This window comes from Sus scrofa, chromosome 4, assembly GCF_054392235.1.
Source record: "Sus scrofa isolate SSC_HxYL_T2T_F1_AM1 chromosome 4, Sscrofa_HxYL_maternal_Yorkshire_Landrace_v2.0, whole genome shotgun sequence".
NCBI classification, from domain to species: Eukaryota; Metazoa; Chordata; class Mammalia; order Artiodactyla; family Suidae; genus Sus; species Sus scrofa.
The window spans coordinates 27032332-27055453 of NC_139386.1; the positions used below are offsets into that span (position 1 = coordinate 27032332).

A 23122-nucleotide genomic window follows, 5' to 3' on the forward strand; every position below is an offset into this window, starting at 1 on the left:
ACTTTAACTGATTTATACATGACACTGAAAATATACCAATGAAGCCTTAAATTTAGAATATTTTAATGATGGTGAAGTTTGCAAATAGAATTCAAAAAGTTATGTTTATCAAATTTAATTATATGTATGTATATATATATATGTTAAAATCATCGTGTTATACTTGGCAACACTAACTACATAACAGCTGTGGATATTATTTTTATCATTGCTTCCCTACATTAAATATCAACACAAAATTTTTAATCTCTGTAACCATTATTCCCTTATTTTTGTTTTGATATATATATGAGACATTTTATGCTACTCAGTACATAAAAGCACTTGCAAACACTTTTATATTTTGAAATATGAAAGAAAACATTTATTTTTATATGTCAAATAGGGTTTGTTGAATTACTTTGTCCAGTTACAAATGAGAAACACATTACAAAAACTTGAACAAAATTAGACACAATATAAAATTTCTCTACAAAACAGTTTTAAGTTGTAAGACATCATCTTTAATGAAACATTTTAAAACAGCAGTTAGTATCAGGCTTGATTTCAGTTAATTATTTTAAAATATTTTAAATAATTATTTAAATATGAATGTTCTAATTTGATTTTTTGGGAGATCAGTTGGTTAAAATGTAGAATTTGGGCAACTAATCTATCTTTAGTTACAGGTAGTTCATGCTTTTCTTGCTGTTCATAATCACCATTGAGAAATGTTCAGTTATGTTATCTTGTATTGAAACTGCCATTCTCACAACTTATGTGTTAAATTAAGAGATATGTATGGCCTTTTTTTTTTCAAGATTTCTTATATTTTTGATACTTTTACATAGGTACCAAACACTTTCCAGTATAGTACTGTCTCTGTATTCTGCCTCATAGTTTCCATTAATCTTTGAGAGACTTGGGAGATTTAAACAGATGTAAAAATGACATGGTAGATTTTAGAAATTGGACGTTGATAGCATTTGGTATTGTATTTTTCTCAGTAACCAAGAGAAACAAAACATGCTAAAGAAGAGCCAACTTTTTCTAGGTCAGCAGCCTGGGACTTCTCTTTGTGTCAGGAATCATCATTCATTTCAGTAATACAATGTCAGCATAATTCTGATGTTCAAAACAGAGCTGTCACAGATGGTGTGTTTTAGAATAAACCTATGTTAAATATGAATCAGGTTTTACCTTCTTGTGGGAAAAATATAGAGTAGATCTTCTTGAGGCTAAGATTTGAATTCCTGCTGATAAAAATAGAAAAACAGTGGTACAGAGTTTATTTGAAATGTCTTTCTTGTTTATAACCCTAACCTAGAAGTGATGACATACATAAATAGTATTTTTATTAAATTAGGAAATGAAAGAAATGTAAGAATAATATTTTAAACATATTTATAATTGCCTGAGTTAACAATGAAAATATCATAAAAGCTTATATTTAGCCACAAGAACAAAAGATAAATGAATAAAAGCAATTATATATTGTATATTCCTTTTTCCATTGTTATACTGCTTCCCATTATTTTTTTCTTAAGTCCTAGAGATATCCTCCAGGGAAAGTCTCTCAAGATCCAAATAGATGCCCAAATTATAGAAACAAAGAAACAGTACTACTTTAAATCATTGCCTGCAAAGATCACAGTCCTAATTCAGTATACCTCACTCCCAAGTCAAGTTTATTTTGTTCCATTTAAAAAAAAAAAAAAACTATGGCAATGATGTTTGTATCTACCTAATAGTATGTGCCTTTTAATAAAAGAATGATATGTACATGAAATATGCCAAGGCATAGAGTTGGATAAGTTATGTTTAAGTTCTCAATTAAATTATATATTGTGATTTTGAAAAATCATTTGCACTTTCTGATATTTTATCTTTCTGTAAAATGAGAAACTATTTTTTTTGTTTGTTTTTGTCTTTTTGCCATTTCTTTGGCCACTCCCGCGGCATATGAAGGTTCCCAGGCTAGAGGTCCAGTCAGAGCTGTAGCCATCAGCCTACACCAGAGCCATGGCAACACAGGATCCAAGCCGTGTCTGCGACCTACACCACAGCCCATGGCAACGCCAGATCCTTAACCCACTGAGCAAGGCCAGGGATCGAACACGCAACCTCACGGTTCCTAGTCAGATTCGTTAACCACTGAGCCACAGCGGGAACTCCAGAAACTAATATTTTAACTCAAATGATTATCTTGCATACAAATGAAATATAATATGTAATATCACATTGATTAATATAATAAACTGCCATATTATTATTTTATGGCTATTATTATTATTCCCATTAGATTTTTTTCCTTATAATTTACTCAGGCTTTATGTAACTACTACCAAATTTTGAGGCACAAATTCAAGGTATAATTATTGCCAATTATAATTAGAAACATGTGGGAAAGGAAAGGGTACTAAAGAAATATTCATAAGAATAGGACTTTTATAAATGGAGAAGTTGATTCAAGAGAAACAGCCAGGTGGATAGGTTGCAGTATGTAAAAAGGAAATGTCACAATCAGTCATATATCATGCCACCAGTCAACTCAGAAATCAAAGAGTTTTGGTATACTTTTCACTTTTATCACAACTAATTTGAAAATTGGGAAGGAATTGGCAATATAATGAAAGAAATCTTGTCAGTCTTGCTCACTGCCATGTGCCTAATTTGTAGCACCATACTTGGTATTTAAGAGGTAGTAAATAAAAGACACTGTCCAAGTGAATAAAAGAATTAGTGAATGACTGAGAGTATAAATAAATCCATAGGCCCAGGTGATAGCAATTGAATAAGGCAGAAACAGAGAAACCCATCCTTAGCTCTTCTTTCTTCTGGAAAGAGAAAGATAAATTGGTATATTTTTTTTCTTTTTAAAAAGATTTTATTGAAGTATAGTTTATATACAATGTTGTATTAATTTCTGCTATACAGTAAAGTAAACCCATGTATTTTTGGTGGTCGTGATGATTGTATTTGTGTGTGTGTATAATGTAGGGACTGTGAAGGCTAAGTGATTAATGTAAATATGACTTGTAAAATATTATGGCACACATGATTACTAAAAACTAGGAAATGTTTTATATTTGGTATTATTAAAATATTGCCTTATAAACTAAATATAAAAATTAAAATGTTTATGTGGATATTTGTTTAATAGTTGAGTAAAATAAAATAGTTAAAATTATTAGTATACCCTTTTTTAGAATTGCATGTATTGAGTATAGTTGGTATCTATGGGTGATTGAGTTTTGTGTGATTTTGACTAGCTTAATATTTTCTGACTTTTTCAAAACTACCATAATAAAATTGAATTACATATTACATTTTCAGAAAGTTAGGAACCCAACTTTTTTTATCTGCCTAGATAATGTAAAGGGTTTTTTCCCCCCAAATGATAGATAGCTTCCATAATATAGGGGAACTAAAGTAGATAGAAGTTATTAAAATATTCTGATACAATAACAAATAAATAATATGTAAAATGCTGGAGAAATTCTTCTTTCAATATATAGGACTCCACTGCAAATAAAATTATGTTTGTTTCTATATATATATATTTAATTCATGTACTGATTAAGGAAGTTTACAAAATGGCATTTAAGTTGCCTATTTTTTCACAATAAAGTTATTAGTTTTAGAAAAAAGGAAAGAAATATATTTAATGAAATTTACTTGCTAAGAAAAAATTCTCTAGTTATATGACCTTCCTCAAAAACCACTCTTATTTCTGCTTCAAGGCCTTTGTACTTGCAGATACTTCAGCTGAAGTCTTTCTTCTCTTACCATCTTTAAATGGTATAGATAGGTATTCTGAATGCTTTCTTTCCTCATCTGCTAGTTGAGTGCAGGTGGCTTTAAATTTTTAGGGGAGAAAGCAGCCATCTACCATCACTGTGAAGACAATTCTGAGACAGAAAAAACTTTTCCACTAAGATAAGGAGCAAGGCAAGTATAATCCACTCTCATCACTTCTTTTTAATACTGTTCTTGAAGTCCTAAAAATAAGAAAAGGAAAAAAAAAGTATAGTCTTTGGGAAGGAAGAAATAAGACGGTCTTTGTTGGCAGATGACATGATTGTCTATGTATAAAATCTGAAATATTCAACAACAACAACAACAATCCTAGAACTAATAAGCAATTATAGCGAAGTTGTAAGATATAAAGTTAACATATAAAAATCAATTGCTGGAGTTCCCACTGTGGCCAGTGTGTTAAGAATCCTACCACAGCAGCTTGGTTTGAAGCAGAGGTAGATTTGATCCCTGGTCCAGTGCAGTGGGTTAAAGGATCTGGCATTGCCACATAGGTCATAGCTGTAGCTCAGATTCAATACCTCATCCAGGAATTTCCATATGCTGTAGGTACAGCCATTAAAAAATAATTATTGCTTTCCTACAAAACCTCATGAATAAATGGAATACTAAATTAAATACACAATACCATTTACATTTGCATCACAAAAAATAAATACTCAGGAATAAATATAACAAAATATGAGCAAGGTCTACATGAAGGAAACTGCAAGCCTGTAATGAACAAATCAAAGAAAATCTAAATGGAGATATATTCCATTTTTATGGATAGGAAGACTCAATATTGTCAAAATGTCAGTTCTTCCCAATTTGATCTGTAGATTTGCTGCAGTTTAAATCAAAATCAAGCAAGTTATCTTGTAGCTATTACAAACTGATTGTAAAGTTTATATGGAGAGGGAAAAGACCCAGAATATCATGCACAATATTGGAGAAGAATATCACAATTGGAGGACTTGACACTATTTGACTTCAAGGCTTACTAGAAAGCTACAGTAATCAAGACAGTGTGATACTCCTGAAAGAATAGACAAGTAAGTTAATGGCACAGAATAGAGAGCTCAGGAATAGATTCAAATATTCATAGTCAGCTGAAGCTTGGCAAAGAATAGATAATACAATGAAGCAAAGATAATCTCTTCAAAAAGTGATGCTGGAATAAATATGTACATAGAAAAAATAATCTAGACACAGGCCTTACATCCTTCACAAAACAACTCAAAATGGATTATAGATCTAAGTATAAAATACAAACTGTAAAAGTCTAATAAGAAAATAAGAAAAAAACCCAAAACTAATGACCTTGGGTATGGTGATGGCTTTTAAGGTACAACACCAAATGCACAATCTAAGAATGCAATAATTGATTAGTTGGATTTTAATTAAAACAAAAAAAATTATGATCTGTGAATGTCAATGTCAAGACAATGAGAAGACAAGCCATGAACTGGGAGAAAATATTTGCAAAAGACAAAATTTATAAAGAACTATTTTCTAAAATATAGAAAGAACTCTTAAAACTCAGCAATAAGAAAACAAAAAGTCTGATTTAAAAATGGTCCAAAAATCTTAAGAGACTCTTTACCAAAGCAGATATGCTGATGGCAAATGAGCAGATCCACAATATACGTTATCAGGAAAATGCAAATTAAAACAATGAGATCTACTGGACATATATATTGGCATGTCCAATATTCAGAACACCGAAAAAAATCAAATGCTTGTGCAGATGTGGAGCTTCAAGAACTATCCTTCATTGGTGATGGGAATACAAAATGGTTGAGCCACTTTGGGAGATGCTCTAACTGTTCTTATATAACTAAATATACCCTTATCATACAGTTCCACCAGCATGCTCCTTAGTATTTACTGAAAGGATTTGAAACCTTATATTCACACAAAAACTTGCACACTGATGTTTATATTAGCTCTATTCATAAAGGCCACAACTTGGAAGCAATCAAGATGTCCTTCAGTAAGTAAATGAATGAACTGTGTTATGCCTAGACCATGGAACATTATTTTGTGCCAAAAAGAAGTGAGCTATCAAGCCATGAAAAGATATAGGGGAACTTTAATTGAATATTACTAAATGAAAACTGTGGAGGCAGTAAAAAGACCACTGGTCGCCAGGGGTAGATAGAGGAGGGGTGAATAGGCAGAGAGAATTTTTAGGGTAGTGAATATAATCTCTGTGATACTATGATACATACATGCCATTACAAATGTGTCTAAATCCATAGAATGTATACCACCAAGAGTGAACAGTAATGTAACCTGTGGATTTGGGGAAATTATGTTAGTGTTGTTTCATCAAGTGTAACAAATGCACCACGGTGATGGGATACATAGATAATGGGGAGGTAATGTACGTGTGGGAGCAGAGACTACATGGGAAATCTCTGTACATTCATCTCAACTTTTTGTAAACCTAAAGTGCTCTAAAAATAGATCTTTAAGAAAACAAATGTGTTTTTTTGTGAATAATAATTGTTAGTGTTCTGAATTCAGTTCACCTCAATCACTAATGCACACAGCCAAGCCAGCCATCCACTCCTCATGGCTCAGCACTGCTCTAACACTGAAATTATACTCTCACATTCTTCTCTTCATTCTTACTTATTTTTTTTTTCAAAATGAGTACTTCTGACCTTACTATGTGAGGCTATCTAAAAATACATTTGAGATATTTTGAAGATGAATTTGTGTAGGATACATCGAGGTTCATAGAATGTTTCTGTTGATTAAGATGGATCAGTCGGCATTTGAGATTTTTTAAGATTTGAACTTTTCCACTATAAAAATAACAACTCATAGGTAACCCCTGTCTAGAATTTTAAAAAGAACTATAAACCTTTCTATTTTTTAATTCATATAGCACTTTCATAAAAAGTACATTGTAGGTAATTTGTTTTTCCAAATTATTCACTTATTATTCTCCATGTGAAATATACATTTTTAAATAAAATGCATTTTCCTTATTTCCAAAAAAGAATATTTCATTTATTTGTATGACTTTCATAGATATTCTTTAAGCTTCACTGGAGATGTGTGATTTCCTTTTTGCTGAATTCTGAGTCTTCTTCATTTTGCAATTATTTGGGATCAGAACACTGATAAAGTTGAATTGTTTGAGACCTTTATTCTTTCTCAGGACTGAAGAAAATTTTTTGATCTTAAGAAATATGGTATATTTTATTTATGGTCCATGGAATTCATAGTCTCTGGTGTCCTTTACAGGTCTTTGCTTTCTGTAATGCCATGATCTCTTGAATCTTATTGCAACCTTCAACCTAACTGACTTCATTTTTGCTTATAGTGCTTGAAGCTAAACTAACATGAACTTTATAATTTGAAGTGGATGTCAGGCATTATTCTTTGAGTTACCAGCTACGCCAGGCAACTATAGAAGATAAAATTGAGCCTTTGAGGTAATAATGGACTATTAAGTAACAATACCTCTCTATAGTTGGTCATTCTTAAAACTATGTTTAGAAAAACCTTAATTTAAATGCTAAAACAAGCAAGTAAATTAAGCTTATGTATTAGTACATATATCTGCTTTTTTTCTTTTCACTTAATGCACCTACATAAAAATATTGACATCATTTTGCATCATTTAAATTTAGATGCAGATGTGAATAGAGTAAGAAACATTTTCAAAAATGTAAATATTTTACATTATTTTACATACAAAATGAATATAATTGCAAAAATGCTAATATTTATCGGGAGTATTATGGATTGAATTGTGTCTCTCAAAGCATACCCTAACCCCCAAAACCTGTATATATGAGCTTACTTCAAAATAGGGCCTTTGCAGATGATCAAGTTAAGATTAGACCATTATGGTAGGTCATATCCAGTATAACTGGTGTCATTAAGGGGGAAATTTGGGCAAAAATATAGACATGGACAGAGGGAGACTGATACAAAGACAGGTTGAGAATGCTACATATAAGCCAAAGAATGCCTGAGGCTTCCAAAACTAGGAAGTAAGCATGGGACAAATTCTCCCTCACAGTTCTCACAAGGAATCAACCCAGCTAAAACCTTTATTACAGACTTCCATCCTCTGGAACTATTAAATCATAAATTTCTATTGTTTAAACCACCTGATTTGTGATACTTTATTAAGGCAACTCCAGAGAACAAATACATGGATATGAATTAATGATTAAATATATTTCTTATTAATGTAATTTAAACATAGAAAACTACAGAGAAGAAATTATCTTCAGGTATATTTATATATTTACACAAACTCTAATATTTTACTTCATCAAGGTAGGTATTTTGAGCTTCTATATGTCAGTGTAGAAACTGAGGCTCAAAAAAATTAAACTCTTCAAAATAACATATGCTATTAAGTGAAAAAGATGATAGTGTCCTCATGTGGTGAAATTTCAAATGCTTTCTTCTCAGCCACCAAATCATTCACAGCTCCTTCTACTTCTATAAGCCATTATCTAACCAGTTACTGAAGAAGAAGGCATTTGGAAATATGTTTGGTACAAATTCTAAAACAGCTTGTAAAGGAGCTTTTTCACTTCTAAAGTCCAACAGATCTATTTCCTAATTTCTCACCCCATGTCAAATGATAGATTAGTTTATATTTAGATGATTAATTCAGTACAGTAATTGATATATCGAAGGCTTTTGAGAAATCCTCTTTCTAATGTTTGGGCCAAGAGTATCCTACCACTCTTCATTGTATACTTGGTGCTTTCCTCTAGCTTAGCTGTATTTCATAGCAAGCAAAAGTGGCTTTTTTTTTTTTTAAGTGTTTTACAGATTTGCTTTTCTGTTTTTAGCTATCTTTTTAAAAAGGTTTTATTGAATTATGGTTGATCTACAAAGTGACTTAGCCATACATATCCATATGTATCTATTCTATAGCAGGTTCTTTTCTCGCATAGATTATCACAAACTAGTGGGTAGAGTTCTCTGTGCTATATAGCAGGTCCCCATTGGCCAATCATTCCATACACCTCAGTGTGCATATGCCAATCCCAAACCCCCGTTCATCCTTCTCACCCCCTCACCTGTCCCCTTTGGTAACCATAAGTCTTTCAAAGTTTGTAAGTCTGTTTCTGTTCTGAAAATAAATTAATTTTTATCAGAAAAATTGGTATTTTTACATAAAATGATACATTTTTCCATTGACTCAATATATGCTTACCATAGCATCAAGGATCTACTTGCCAATTAATAAAGTGGATTTTTATGGTACCTATGTAAATGAATTTTTTAAAAATGTGTTATAATTATTTAAACTATTTTTTTCTATTTGACTCTGAGGAATCTTGCATAAAAATTGCTTTTGGAAATGCTAAATTATTTTCCTGATGCACTAAAGAGTACTGTTTAAACTTAAAAACATTTAGACTGCTGTAAATTGCATAATTATGAGCAATAAAATGTAAAACATATTAAGAGTGTTATGATAATATTTATACGGGGTATATGAAGTTAAATGGATTTCTTCAAATGAAATTTACACAGCTAAAGAAAGACTGTGTTCTTGGGGAGTGTGATAGTAATTAATGTAGATGCAAACTACATGTAAGAGAATGAAATTAGAACATTCTCTAATGTCATACACAAAAATAAACTCAAAATAGACTAAAGACCTAAATGTAAGGCGGGGGTACTGTAAAATGTTTGTAGGAAAATATCGGCAGAATGCTCTTAGACATAAATAGTTTTTAGCTTCATTTATAATTCCTTCAGAATGAGAAAATAAATGTAAAGTGCTCAACATATTATAGCTACTGCTTAAATTGGTATATGTTATTGCCACATAAATTACCAAAAAATTAGTGTCTTAAAATAACGCATATTTATTAGATCATAGTTCTGGAGGTCAGAAGTTTAGGCACAGGCTGGGTGGGTCCAGCCTACAAGGTCCGACAAGGCTGAAAACAAAGTGTTGGTTGGGCTGTGTTCCCTTCTGGAGACAATGGTGAAGATTCTTTTTCCAAATTTTTCAGGTTGTGTGCTGAGTTTAGCTTTTTTGTAGTTGTAGCACTAAGTTGCCTCTTTTCTTGCTGGTTGTCAACTAGGTGGTGTAGAACCAGCTTCAAAGTGTCACGCATGTGAGAGAGTAACCAAATAATCAAACCAACCACATAGGTTCTGGAATTTCTACACCAAAATAAATAAATAAATAATAAAATGTGTAGAAGAAATCATTTAATTAAAACTTAGGAAACATTAGCAACAGGCTTTTACTATGTAATTAAAATTAAATAATCAAAATGTTTACAGTTATAAAGATAATAGAAATTATATATATATACATATATATAACTTAGATATAGATATATGCTTTGTTTCAAAACGTTTGTTTATCTTGACTCCAAAGTAAATTGTATTTATTTAGTCATAGATCAAACTCACAATTTTTCATTAGTTCATTATCATGATAGTTATCCTCTTAGAAGAAGATACCAGGGAAGATTTAGAAAGTGCAGTGCACTTATGAGTAGCCAAGGATTTTTTGTTTTGTTTTGTTTTGGTATTTTTAGGGCCATACTTGCAGCATATGGAAATTCCCAGGCTAGGGGTCGAATCGAAGCTGCAGCTGCCAGCATATACCACAGGCGCAGCAACGTGGGTTCCAAGCCGCATCTGTGACCTGCACCACAGCTCATGGTACTGCAGGATCCTTAACCCACTGAGCGAGGCCAGGGATTGAACCCACATCCTCATGGATACTAATCAGGTTCATTCACACTGAACCACACTGGGAAGTTCCAAGGATGAATTTTTAATCTGGCTAGATTGAGGACCAGCCCAGTCAGTCAGGTTTCTGGAAATAACCTGGGTTTGGAGTATTTATATTTAGAATCATTGCAGAAACAGAGAAGAAGAAATGGCTATCCTTTTCAGAGTCTACTAATAAGAAAGGAACAATTTCATGTAGAGCTATTTGAGTTCTGATAGACGTATGTACGTACCACTTGATAATTGTGTTGGCCCTAATATACAAAGTAACCAGGAAAATAACTCAAAATGGATTCAGGCAAATGTAAACTCTAAGAGCTCTAGAGTAGGTAGTGCTAGACGAGGCTGTCACTCTGGATTCTGATGATCCTGAAATAACAATGATTTTGGTATCTACTACAAGAGCTCTGCAGACTTAAGAGTAGCAGAAGTTGATATTGTCAGCTCCTAGACCCCACCTAATTTCTTGTCAAACGACTCACAATGAAGAATGTGCTGCTCATACCTTCAGTCTCTGACTTCAGGAAAATCCCAGTCCCTTTTAAAGGCTCAAATAATTAAGTAAGGCTCACCCCCACATAATCTTCCTTTCTCAAAGTCATTTATAACCTAATCACGTGTGTAAAATCCATCATATTCACAGCTTCTGGGGATTTTGCAGAGTATCTACACAAAAGGGCAAGGCACTTGAGAGCCACCTTAAAATTCTGCCTATCATCATGCTGTGTATTAATTAGTATTTCATTATAAAGATGATTGAACCCAGGATAATATCATTGGTGTACAAATGAACACATTGGAAATGGTGTACAGAAAAATATCATATCACACTGAAAATTCTGTGCAAAGTAAAGTGAATCTATTTCAGAAAGTTACAAAAATTTTATATTTTATGGATTTCCCCAGTGACTCAGCAGGTTGGAATCTAGCACTGTAGCTGCTGTGGCTGTAGTTACAGCTGTGCACTGATTCAGTCCCTGGCCTGGGATGCTCTGGTCACAGCCTGAAAGAAAAATAATATATGTTTTGTATTCAGAAATGTAACAATTCTATTTCAAGTGCTACAGTAGCAATAAAGTACTATCAAAAGAAGTATCCTTATCTTTCAGTATTTAAAAGTATTTGCTTCAAAACAAAATGCATGCATATAACATTGCCATTATCTTTATAATTGTTTAAACATTTTTAAGTACTTAATCTTAAAGGGTAAAATTCTATTGCTGATATTTCTACAATGTATATTAAATGATCCCCTTTACGTATTTTTTAGCATTGAAATTTCTGAACCTATGTAATATGCTTGATTATTCAGTTACTCTCTCCCAGCCAGTGATGGTAGTGTGTGTGATGCCTTGAAAGTAGTTACACATTTACAAAGTAATGAGCACAATGCAGGAACTGAAGATAATATACTTTGGTTATTACCTGTCTTAACCATTATTTAAAAAAATCAGAATTCTCTCACAAAGCTCTTTAAGCAAATGAAGAAATGAATCTGAATCTCAATTTTCATCTGATTTATGTCTGTGCAAATTTGCTGTGAACATTGTCATGAGGCTATAACTTTTGTTGTCTAAGTCAGATATTGAATATGACTCATTCATGATACTGCTTTGGGCAAGTGATTTATTCTTTCAAAAACTTACAGGTCAATACTGCTGGTAATTGTAAGAAAATTTATTGAATTATGAAACCTTTAGGGAATTGAATGTCAAGCTTCTGCACATTGTTTCAACTGTTTCAAAAACATAATGAATCTGTTTCAGAAAGTTACAAAAATTTTATATTTTATGGAATTCCCTGTTGGGTCAGCAAGTTAAGGATTTGGTGTTATCACTGCTTTGGCTAGAGTCACTACTGTGGCACAGGTTTGATCTCTGGCCTGGGAACTTCTGCATGCTGCAGGTGGGACCAAAAAAACACACAAAACCCCCAACATATATACATATACACATACATATGTATACACATACATATACATACACATATGTACATACACACATATATGTATATATACAAAATGTATAATATATGCATGCATACATGCATATGCATGCATACATATACACAAACACACACACATATGTATAGAAGGGTTAAGAAAACTGTTGTGTCCAGTATCACTATCCATTATAGACTTGAGATAGTGATCTTTTATTTACCTCTTTAACCTGGTACAGGAAAATAATGTAGTAAGAGAAACAACCCAACACTGAAGCATGGCTCTAATTTGATCCAGCAATCCCACTCCTGGGCATCGATTCAGAGAAAACCATGACTCACATAGACACATGTACTCCAATGTTCATTGCAGCACTATTTACAATAGCTAAGACATGGAAACAACCTAAATGTGCATTGACAGAGGAGTGGATCAAGAAAAAGTGGTACATATACAGAATGGAATATTACTCAGCCATTAAAAGGAATGAAATATCGGCATTTTTAACAACATGGATGGACCTAGAAATTATCATGCTAAGTGAAGTCAGCCATACCATGAGATACCAACATCAAATGCTTTCACTGACATGTGGAATCTGAAAGGAGGACAGACTGAACTTCTTTGCAGAACAGATGCTGACGTAGAGACATTGAAAAACTTCTGGTCTCTGGAGGAGACAATTTTTGGGGTGGGGGGATGTGCTTGGGTTATGGGATGGGAATCCTGTGAAATCGGATTGTTATGATCATTATACAACAGATGCTGACTTAGAGACATTGAAAAACTTCTGGTCTCTGGAGGAGACAGTTTTTGGGGTGGGGGGATGTGCTTGGGTTATGGGATGGGAATCCTGTGAAATCAGATTGTTATGATCACTATACAACTACAGATGTGATAAATTTATTTGAGTAATAAAAAAAATTTAAATAAAAAAAAAAGAGCCTAAGCAATTATTACACAAATCCATATATCCTAAAACAAGAAACTGCCCACATCACACCCAAACCTCTTACCTTACTATTTTGTGATTGTTTTTCTCTTTAAATATGATCTTGTTTTTTTCATTTTGGATTGATTTAATCTATATAATAATGTCCCTAGAGAATGCAGAGAAGGAGAATGATTGAATTACAGACAATTATACTTATTCAGTGTGAAATCAAAATCTAGTGTGAGCTCATGCCTCTAGTTATTGATTAGAATATCTTAATACATATTTCCCTAGTATTTCAAAAATGTAATAAGTCCAAAGTGAGTGAGCCAGTAAATTATTTCCTGAATCTTTTCTTTTGGGTTGCATAGTTTAATGACATTTAGTTGAAATGGAAGTTCATATAATTAGGGTGTAGCTTCCAATTTTATGTGGACTTTTTAGTCATCATTTTAAAAGGAATACACCAACTCAATTGATCTTTGAAATTAAAGATAAAATTGTTTGATATGGTAGACGTACATTCCAAATGTAAGCAAAATCAGGCGGGTTTGGGTATGCTTGGCAAACTGAAAGAATAGATAACTGAGTATGATATACATCAGGGCAGAAACATTTACTGAGGTTCGGGCACACTGTTTATGACCTAGTGAAAAACTTTGACAGGGAAAGAAAAGATGCTGAGTTCAGTATGGTGTTTGTTATCCGGACTGTAACTTGTTCTGCTCCACTGGACCTCATGCTTCATATAAGGCCCTTGTGACATGTATTCATAGAAGGAGGAAGTTGAAGTAAATAGACCAACCATGAAGAGACACAGACTTAAAGCCAGACTAGGAGATTGGTCTGTGACTAAATAGGTATCAATTGTGAAATTGAGAGGGTCAAAATATTTCAAGTCAGGAAGCATGCATACTGCATTTTTTAAAATATATGTTTAGGAGTTCCTGTCATTGCCCAGTGGTTAACGAATCTGACTAGGAACCATGAGGTTGCGGGTTCGATCCCTGCCCTTGCTCAGTGGGTTAAGGATCTGGCGTTGCTGTGAGCTGTGGTGTAGGTTGCAGATGCGGCTCGGATCCCAAGTTGCTGTGGCTCTGGCGTAGGCCGGTGGCTACAGTTCCAATCAACCCCTAGCCTGGCCCCTAGCCTGGGAATGTTCATATGCCGCGAGAGCGGCCCAAGAAATTGCAAAAAGACAAAAATAAAATAAAATAATTAAAATAAAATATACGTTTAAACTTTTTGAGTACTTTTTGTGTGTGTGTGTGTCTCTTGCCTTTTTTTAGGGACACACCCATGGCATATGGAGATTCCCAGGCTAGGGGTCAAATCAGAGCAATTGCTGCTGGCCTACACCAGAGCCACAGCAACACCAGATCTGAGCCGCATCTGAGACCTACACCACAGCTCACAGCAAAGCTGGATCCTTAACCTGCTGAGGGAGGACAGGGATTGAACCCACAACCTCATGGTTCCTAATTGGATTCGTTTCCCACTGTGCCACAATGGGAACTCCTTGTTATTTTTTTAGTTTTTATTTTTTATAGGTACACTTGCATAATATGGAAGTTCTGGGCCAGGAATTGAATCCCAGCCACGGTTGTGATGTATGCTACATCTGTGGCAATGCTGGATCCTTAACCCACTGTGCCAGGCTGGGAATTGAACCCACATCTCAGGAGTGACTGGAGCTACTACAGTCAGGTTCTTAACCCACTGCGCCACATTGTGAACTCTGAATACTTATTCTTAATTATGAGTTAATATTCACTGCTAATATTTCTTAAGTTTTAAATAAATAATTCTTTTCATGTATTTTTGGTATAGAAATTCCTAAAGTTCTATAGACTGGAAGCATGAAAGTAAAAAACAAAACAAAGCAAAACAAAACAATAAACCCCCAAAGAACAGAAAGTATAATGAGGTATAAGTAATGTGTAGAGAGTACATAAATTTTTAATAACCAAATGGAAAGAACAATCTCAATTTGATTAACCGAGTAGTTAACTAATTCATTCTTTAATTAAAGAAATAGCTTTGGCATCTTGAAAACCCTGAAGCCTTTCAGCAGATGAGACGTTTATTGAGTAAGGCTGTCCTTAGCTCATGCCTTTCAGAGTAGCAATGACTGACAGGAGAAGCCATGCTCATGAGCACATGTAAGATGCCCCAGAAATATTTAGAAGGATTATTTTGAGAGACCACAGTTCTTATATCTGAGGTTATTAGAAAGAGGCTGTGACATCCTCTTTAATCCTATTATGAATCCCTATCTGTAAACACAGGTGGGGAGGCTTGAGAAAACTAGATTGTACTTAATCATTGTGGGGAAAAAAAATCCTTCCTCTCTTAGCTCCACAGAAAATCATATATATATATGCCCTGATTCTTAAAAAAAAAAAAAATTCTTCATGACTACTTACATCTACAAGCTGCTGCGGAAGATAATGGCTGGCCCATTTAATCCTTCATTAGTTTTCACCATCTAATTTAACTGTTTCTAAACATATCGGTTGGGCATATTGCAAGACATTTTAGAAACTTGCTTTAGAAACAGTTTTAGAAAAGTTTTACACATATTTAGACCTCATTAATAAACAGCACTTCTCCTTACAGGTTGTCACCCAGAATTTAACGAGAAACCAGCAATTAATGGAAGGGCCAACTGTAATGCAAAATAGCTGAACCTGAATCTTTTACAAAGGTAAGGATAGATTATGATTAATTTGCCTGCTGTATTCTTTTTTACCTCACTGCCTTACTTACTGTTTGTCGGAGTCTTGCTGTTCTACTGATTTTTAAGGTGTGGGGCTTTGGTTTGTTTTTTGGAAACCCTGGAATACTCAGCGTGTTACTGAGGCCTCAAACTCTTATCACCACAAGCAAAACTGTCAGTTCTGAAACACTGCTGAGAAGGAGACTCTCAGGCAAAAAGAAATGCAAAACAAGCACTTCACAGGGTAGAGGGACAGGTATTGCTGGTAAACTTACTAATGAAGGATTAAACATATAGAAATAATGCTCTGTGTCTTTAAACTTTATTTACTACTCAAAAATATAGGATTAAAAGTAATTGCGTTGATAGTTCGAGAAATTGTGGGAATGTTTTGTGTTAGCTAATAAATATTTTCAGTTTGTTCATCTTTCCTTAAATCTCTAAAATTAATACAAGCAAATAGAATGCACATATTTTTTTAGCACCTGTAAGTAGGTTCACATATATGGGCATTGTGATAGCTATTTTTAAACTCTACTTGATGTTAAACAATCTATGCTTATTTTTATACAGTAACATTTTTTTTTTCTGATAGCTTTAATTATCTGTTAGTGAGATGGGAAAACAGAAATCCAAAAATTATGATTGAGTTTTGCCATCTCTTTAGCACTTTTGGTAGTACTGCTGTTGGATAAAACAGGAAGATGGAAAAATCCCAAGAGTAAATGAGAATTGGGTAGAAAAGATACAGCAGTAGGACAAAAATCCACATCTTTTATTTTACCTGTATCTGATACTTTCTCACCAAGCATGCTTGTGTGTATTTCTTCTCTGGGTACTGAGATTGTCTTAAAATTAAAGTTGTCCGGGCTTCCCAGTGTGGTGGACATGGTTTAGCAAGGAACTCACTGGTGGGAAGTCTTCCTGCATTGATTTCATTTGCATCTCGTCTCCTCCTATCATTGCTGTGCTGAAACTCTAACAAATCTTATATCCCTGGACTGGTGTTGCTGTTTGTCCTTAAGTATGTTAGTAGGAGGGCACAAACTTTCTCCTAAAATATCTCTCCCACATAGTATACAATTCTTCACCCTGGATTGGAATGTTCTCCTTCTAACAGCCATCCTCTCATTTCCCATGGTTTCTTTACATTTGTTATTTGGTTCAAATGTTCCCATACTTTCCTCTGTGTGGTATCTCTTGGGTTTGGCAGGATGAGGGATGGAGTAAGCATCCCTTGCTTTGTTTACCTTCTTCTTATTTTTTCCTTTGTGTGTGAGAAATAGATACTGAAATACTGTTTTGGAGATTTTTAAAAATTAACTTCAGAGGACAAGATGGCGGAGGAGTAGGGGGACACGCTCGCCCTCTCCCACAAACACAACAAAAAAAGCACATTTACAGAATAAATGACTCGCACAGAACAGCAACCAATCGCTGGCAGAGGAACCTAAACTCCAATAACGGCAAGAAGTTCGTGACATTACTGGGCAGAACGGGAGAAAAGAGGAGAGTGAGAGAAGGTGAATCCGAGCGGGACGGGCGCTCCCGAAAGGGAACTGTGGAGGAGAAAGGGATCCCGCACCCTGGAAAGTCACCTACCGGGGGAAAGATCAAACGAACCGGAGGAATCTCCAGATGCAGAGAAGAGTGTAGCAGTAAGTTGGAGTACGGAAAAGCCAATCAAGAACCCAACGGACCATCTGAACTACGGGCACTGTCACCAAAAATTGAGATGCCTGGGTTGGGGCTGGGCACCGAAACCCGCCGCCGAAGGTTAGTCCCCGAGAGGGAACCGGGGGACGCCTGGAGGGGGGGCTGGGCACTGAGACCTCGGCTCCAGAGATTAGTCCCCGGGCTGGGGGGGGGGGGGGCAGAGCGGAAACTGCTTGGGAGGTCTAGAAACCATTTGACGGGGCAGAGACTGCCTGGGAGACTAGAAAACAAAGCTGTCGCAGAGGAAGGGAGCAAGACTCTAGGAGTGGGGAAGTGGAAAGCCGCATCAGAGGGAACCTGGGAAAAGAGCCTGGTCTGCGCCCGTGCTGGGGAGGGGAGAGAAGAAGGGGTGGGTCCCCATAGAATACCCCCCACACCACAGCAAGCTTACAGACCCACTAGCTAGCTGAAAGCTGTGCTTCCCAGTGCATCCCCTCCCCCCACCCCCACCATGCCCTACGCTCTCACCGGACCTGGGGCTGCCTGCCATCCAGGAGAGCTGGCCTCAACAATTGCCTGAAGCCTACCACCACAGGGGCTGTCCTTGCACAGGCCTGCTTGCCCTTTGGAGGGGCTACACTTCCGCAGAGCAGCACCAAACACCACCAGCCCCCGAGAAAAGGCCTGCAGCCCAGAAAAGCTAGAACAAGCTTAGCCAGGCTGTGAATAGATCGGCATAATTCTCGGACGGTTTTTCTGAGTCGGGTTGCCCTAGGGAGGAGCCTCTTGGGTTTCCAACGGCCCTGCTACCTGCTCAAGCCCCCAGGGGATGCTCTAGTGGACCAGCTGCATAGGACTGCCAGCTCCAGGCAGGACCCCCTGCAGCCCAGAAAAGCTGCAAGAAGCCTGGCCGAGTTGGGAAAAGATCTCAGACGTTTTTTCTGAGTTGGGCTGCCCTGGGGAGGAGCCTCTTGGGTCTCCAACGGCCCTGCTACCCGCCCAAGCCCCCAGGGGATGCCCCACTCCCATGAAATAACTGCTCAGCACCACCAGCCCCCTGGAAGAGCCCCTGCAGCCCAGAAAAGCTACAACAAGCTCGGCCAGACTGTGAAAAGATCCGCCTACATTCTCAGGCTGTCCTTCTGAGTTGGGCTGCCCTAGGGAAGAGCCTCTTAGGTTCTCAGTGACCCAGATAGCTGCTCCAGCCCCCAGGGGGTGCTGCACTCCTGAGGAGTAGCTGCCCAACACCGCCAACCCCCTGCAAAAGAACCCCACAGCCTAAAAACACCAGATCAAGCTCTGCATGACCAAGTGAAATCTGCTACCATCGTGGTGTGGACCTCCCAGTCCTGTCTGCCCTCAGGAAGTCCTCCTTTGCTTCAAAGAAACACTGTTAGCCCCATCAACACTCCAGAAAAGCCACACTGCCTCAAAAAAGATTGACCAACAATGCCAGCCCTCAGGAAATATTCCACGGCAGTGACAAGGCAAACACTGCCCGATAACGGAGAGTACAACTCCCTCAGGAGAAAGAAAACAACAAGCAAGAGGAAGAAGCTGAGAAACCACCCCCAGTCAAACCAACAGGAGAACTCACCTAAAACAGTCAACAATGAAACAGATCTCTGCAGTCAGACAGACCTGGAGTTCAAAAGAGAAATAGTGAAAATACTGAAGGAATTAAGAGAAGATATGAACAGTAATGCAGATACCCTCAGAAAGGAACTAGAAAATATAAGGAGGAGCCAAGAAAAACTACAACATTCATTTGCAGAGTTGCAAACTGAACTAGGGGCAGTAAAAACCAGAATGAATAATGCAGAAGAACGAATCAGTGATATGGAAGATAGAATAATGGAAATCACTCAATCTGGTCAACAGACAGAAAACCGAATCAAAAAAATGGAAAGCAATATAAGAGACCTATGGGATAATATAAAGAGGGCGAATCTACCCATAATAGGAATTCCAGAAGGAGTAGAAAAAGATAAGGGAATGGAAAATATATTTGAAGAAATTATCGCTGGAAACTTCCCAAATCTAAAGGATACTGGATTCAAGATACAAGAAGCACAGAGGGCCCCAAACAAACTGAACCCAAACAGACCCACACCAAGACACATCATAATAAAAATGGCAAAAGTTAGTGATAAAGAGAGGATCCTAAAGGCAGCAAGAGAAAAACAGAATGTTACCTACTAGGGAACCCCCATAAGAATATCAGCTGATTTCTCTACAGAAACACTACAGGCCAGGAGGGAATGGCAAGAGATATTTAAAGTGCTCAAAGGAAAAAATATGCAACCTAGAATACTCTATCCAGCAAGAATATCATTTAAAATAGAAGGGGAAATAAAAATTTTTCCCAACAAACAAAAACTTAAAGAATACAGCAACACAAAACCCAGGTTAAAGGAAATATTGAAAGGGCTTCTCTAAACCAAAAAGAAAGGAAGGAAAGGGAAGAAAAAAGAAAAGAAAAAAAAAAGAAGAAGAAGAGGAAGAACTAGGACTGAGGAAACCACAATCAGAGAGCAGTCACTCAAATAAGCCAGCATACAGATTTAATCATGAACATGCTTCAAACAAAATAAAATTAAAAAGAAAAAAATAAAAAAGAGTCATCAAAACCATAAAATGTGGGCAAGGGATGTTAGGAGGTAAATAACCCTTTTTGTTTGTATGTATGTCTCTCTTCTTAATTTTAATATAGTAATGAAGTATTTGAACTTACAGGACCATCAGGCTAAAACACACAATTATGGGAAGGGGTTAGCATACTTAAAAAACAGGGCAACCACAAGCCAAAACCAAATATTGCATTTGCAAAAAATGAAAAAAAATACACTCAAGCAGATAATAACAGGAGACCATCCAACCAAAAAAAAAAGAAAGGAAGAATGGAGAACCATAGAATCAACTGGAACACGAGGTTCAAATGGCAATAAATAATCATCTATCAATTATCACCTTAAATGTCAATGGACTGAATGCCCCAATCAAAAGACACAGAGTGGCTGAGTGGATAAAAAGGCAAAAACCTTCAATATGCTGCCTACAAGAAACTCACCTTAGGACAAAAGATACATATAGATTGAAAGTGAAAGGGTGGGGAAAAATATTTTACGCCAATAGACAAGACAGAAAAGCAGGAGTCGCAACACTCATATCAGACAAAATAGACTTTAAAACAAAAGACATAAAGAAAGACAAAGAAGGACACTATTTAATGATTAAGGGATCCATCCAAGGAGAGGATGTTACTATCGTCAACATACATGCCCCAAATATAGGAGCACCCAGATACATACAACAAATATTAACAGACATAAAGGGAGATATTGATGAGAATACAATCATAGTAGGAGACCTTAATACCCCCCTCACATCAATGGACAGATCCTCTAGACAGAAAACCAATAAAGCAACAGAGATCCTAAAGGAAACAATAGAAAAGTTAGACTTAATTGATATCTTCAGGACACTACATCCAAAAAAATCAGAATACCCATTCTTCTCAAATGCTCATGGAACATTCTCAAGAATCGACCACATATTGGGACACAAAGCGAATCTCAATAAATTTAGGAGCATAGAAATTATCTCAAGTATCTTCTCTGACCACAATGCCATGAAATTAGAAACCAACCATGGGAAAAGGAAAGAGAAGAAACCTACTACATGGAGACTCAACAGCATGCTACTAAAAAACCAATGGGTCAATGAGGAAATCAAGAAGGAAATTAAAAACTACCTTGAAACAAATGATAATGAAGACACAACCTCTCAAAATCTATGGGATGCTGCGAAAGCAGTGCTCAGAGGGAAATTTATAGCAATACAGGCCTTTCTCAAAAAAGAAGAAAGATCCCAAATGGACAACTTAACCCTCCACCTAAACGAATTAGAAAAAGAAGAACAAAAAAGGCCTAAAGTCAGCAGAAGGAAGGAAATTATAAAGATCAAAGAAGAAATCAATAAAATAGAGACTCAAAAAACAATAGAGAAAATTAATAAAACCAAGAGCTGGTTCTTTGAAAAGGTGAACAAAATTGACAAACCCCTGGCCAGACTCACTAAAAAGAGGAGAGAAAGAACCCAAATAACCAAAATTATAAATGAAAAAGGAGAAATCACAACGGATACAGCAGAAATACAAAAAACCATAAGAGAATACTATGAACAACTGTATGGCAACAAGTTTGACAATCTGGAAGAAATGGAAAATTTTCTAGAATCTTACAGCCTGCCAAAACTGAATCAAGTAGAAACAGACCAACTGAACAGACCGATCACTAGAAATGAAATTGAAGAGGTCATAAAATCACTCCCTACAAATAAAAGTCCAGGACCAGATGGCTTCACAGGTGAATTTTATCAAACATATAAAGAGGAATTGGTGCCCATCCTCCTTAAACTCTTTCAAAAGGTTGAAGAAGAAGGAATACTCCCAAACACATTCTATGAGGCCACCATCACCCTCATTCCAAAACCAGACAGAGATACCACCAAAAAAGAAAACTATCGCCCAATATCATTGATGAATATAGATGCAAAAATTCTCAACAAAATCTTAGCCAACCGAATCCGACAACATACCAAAAAAATTATACACCATGACCAGGTTGGGTTCATCCCAGGTTCACAAGGATGGTTCAACATACGCAAATCAATCAGCATCATACACCACATTAACAAAAGAAAAGTCAAAAACCATATGATCATCTCAATAGACGCAGAAAAAGCATTTGACAAAGTTCAACATCCATTCATGATCAAGACCCTCGCCAAAGTGGGTATAGAGGGAACATTCCTGAATATAATCAAAGCCATTTATGATAAACCCACAGCAAATATAATCCTCAATGGGGAAAAACTGAAAGCCTTCTCACTCAAATCTGGAACAAGACAGGGATGCCCACTCTCACCACTGCTCTTCAACATCGTTTTGGAAGTCTTAGCCACAGCAATTAGACAAACAAAAGAAATCAAAGGCATCCATATAGGAAGAGAAGAGATCAAACTGTCACTGTATGCAGATGACATGATACTATACCTAGAAAACCTTAAGGACTCAACCCCAAAACTCCTTGAACTGATTAATAAATTCAGCAAAGTAGCAGGATTTAAGATTAACATTCAGAAGTCAGTTGCATTTCTGTATACCAGCAATGAAACATTAGAAAAGGAATACAAAAATACGATACCTTTTAAAATTGTACCTCACAAAATCAAATACCTCGGAATACACCTGACCAAAGAGGTAAAGGACCTATATGCCGAGAACTATAAAACTTTAATCAAAGAAATCAAAGAAGATGTAAAGAAATGGAAAGATATTCCA

The 23122-nt window shown here is 36.0% G+C and overlaps 1 long non-coding RNA gene across 1 annotated transcript in view; it reads left to right on the top strand.

The window, feature by feature from the left end:
* Positions 1–20256, top strand: part of LOC146403733 (uncharacterized) — a 126750-nt gene extending 106494 nt beyond the window's left edge. The window contains exons 3-4 of the long non-coding RNA XR_014842997.1: positions 16023–17971; positions 18265–20256. This is a non-coding gene — a long non-coding RNA (uncharacterized LOC146403733). The remainder of the gene's footprint in view (positions 1–16022; positions 17972–18264) is intronic.
* Positions 20257–23122: the final 2866 nt, after the last annotated feature.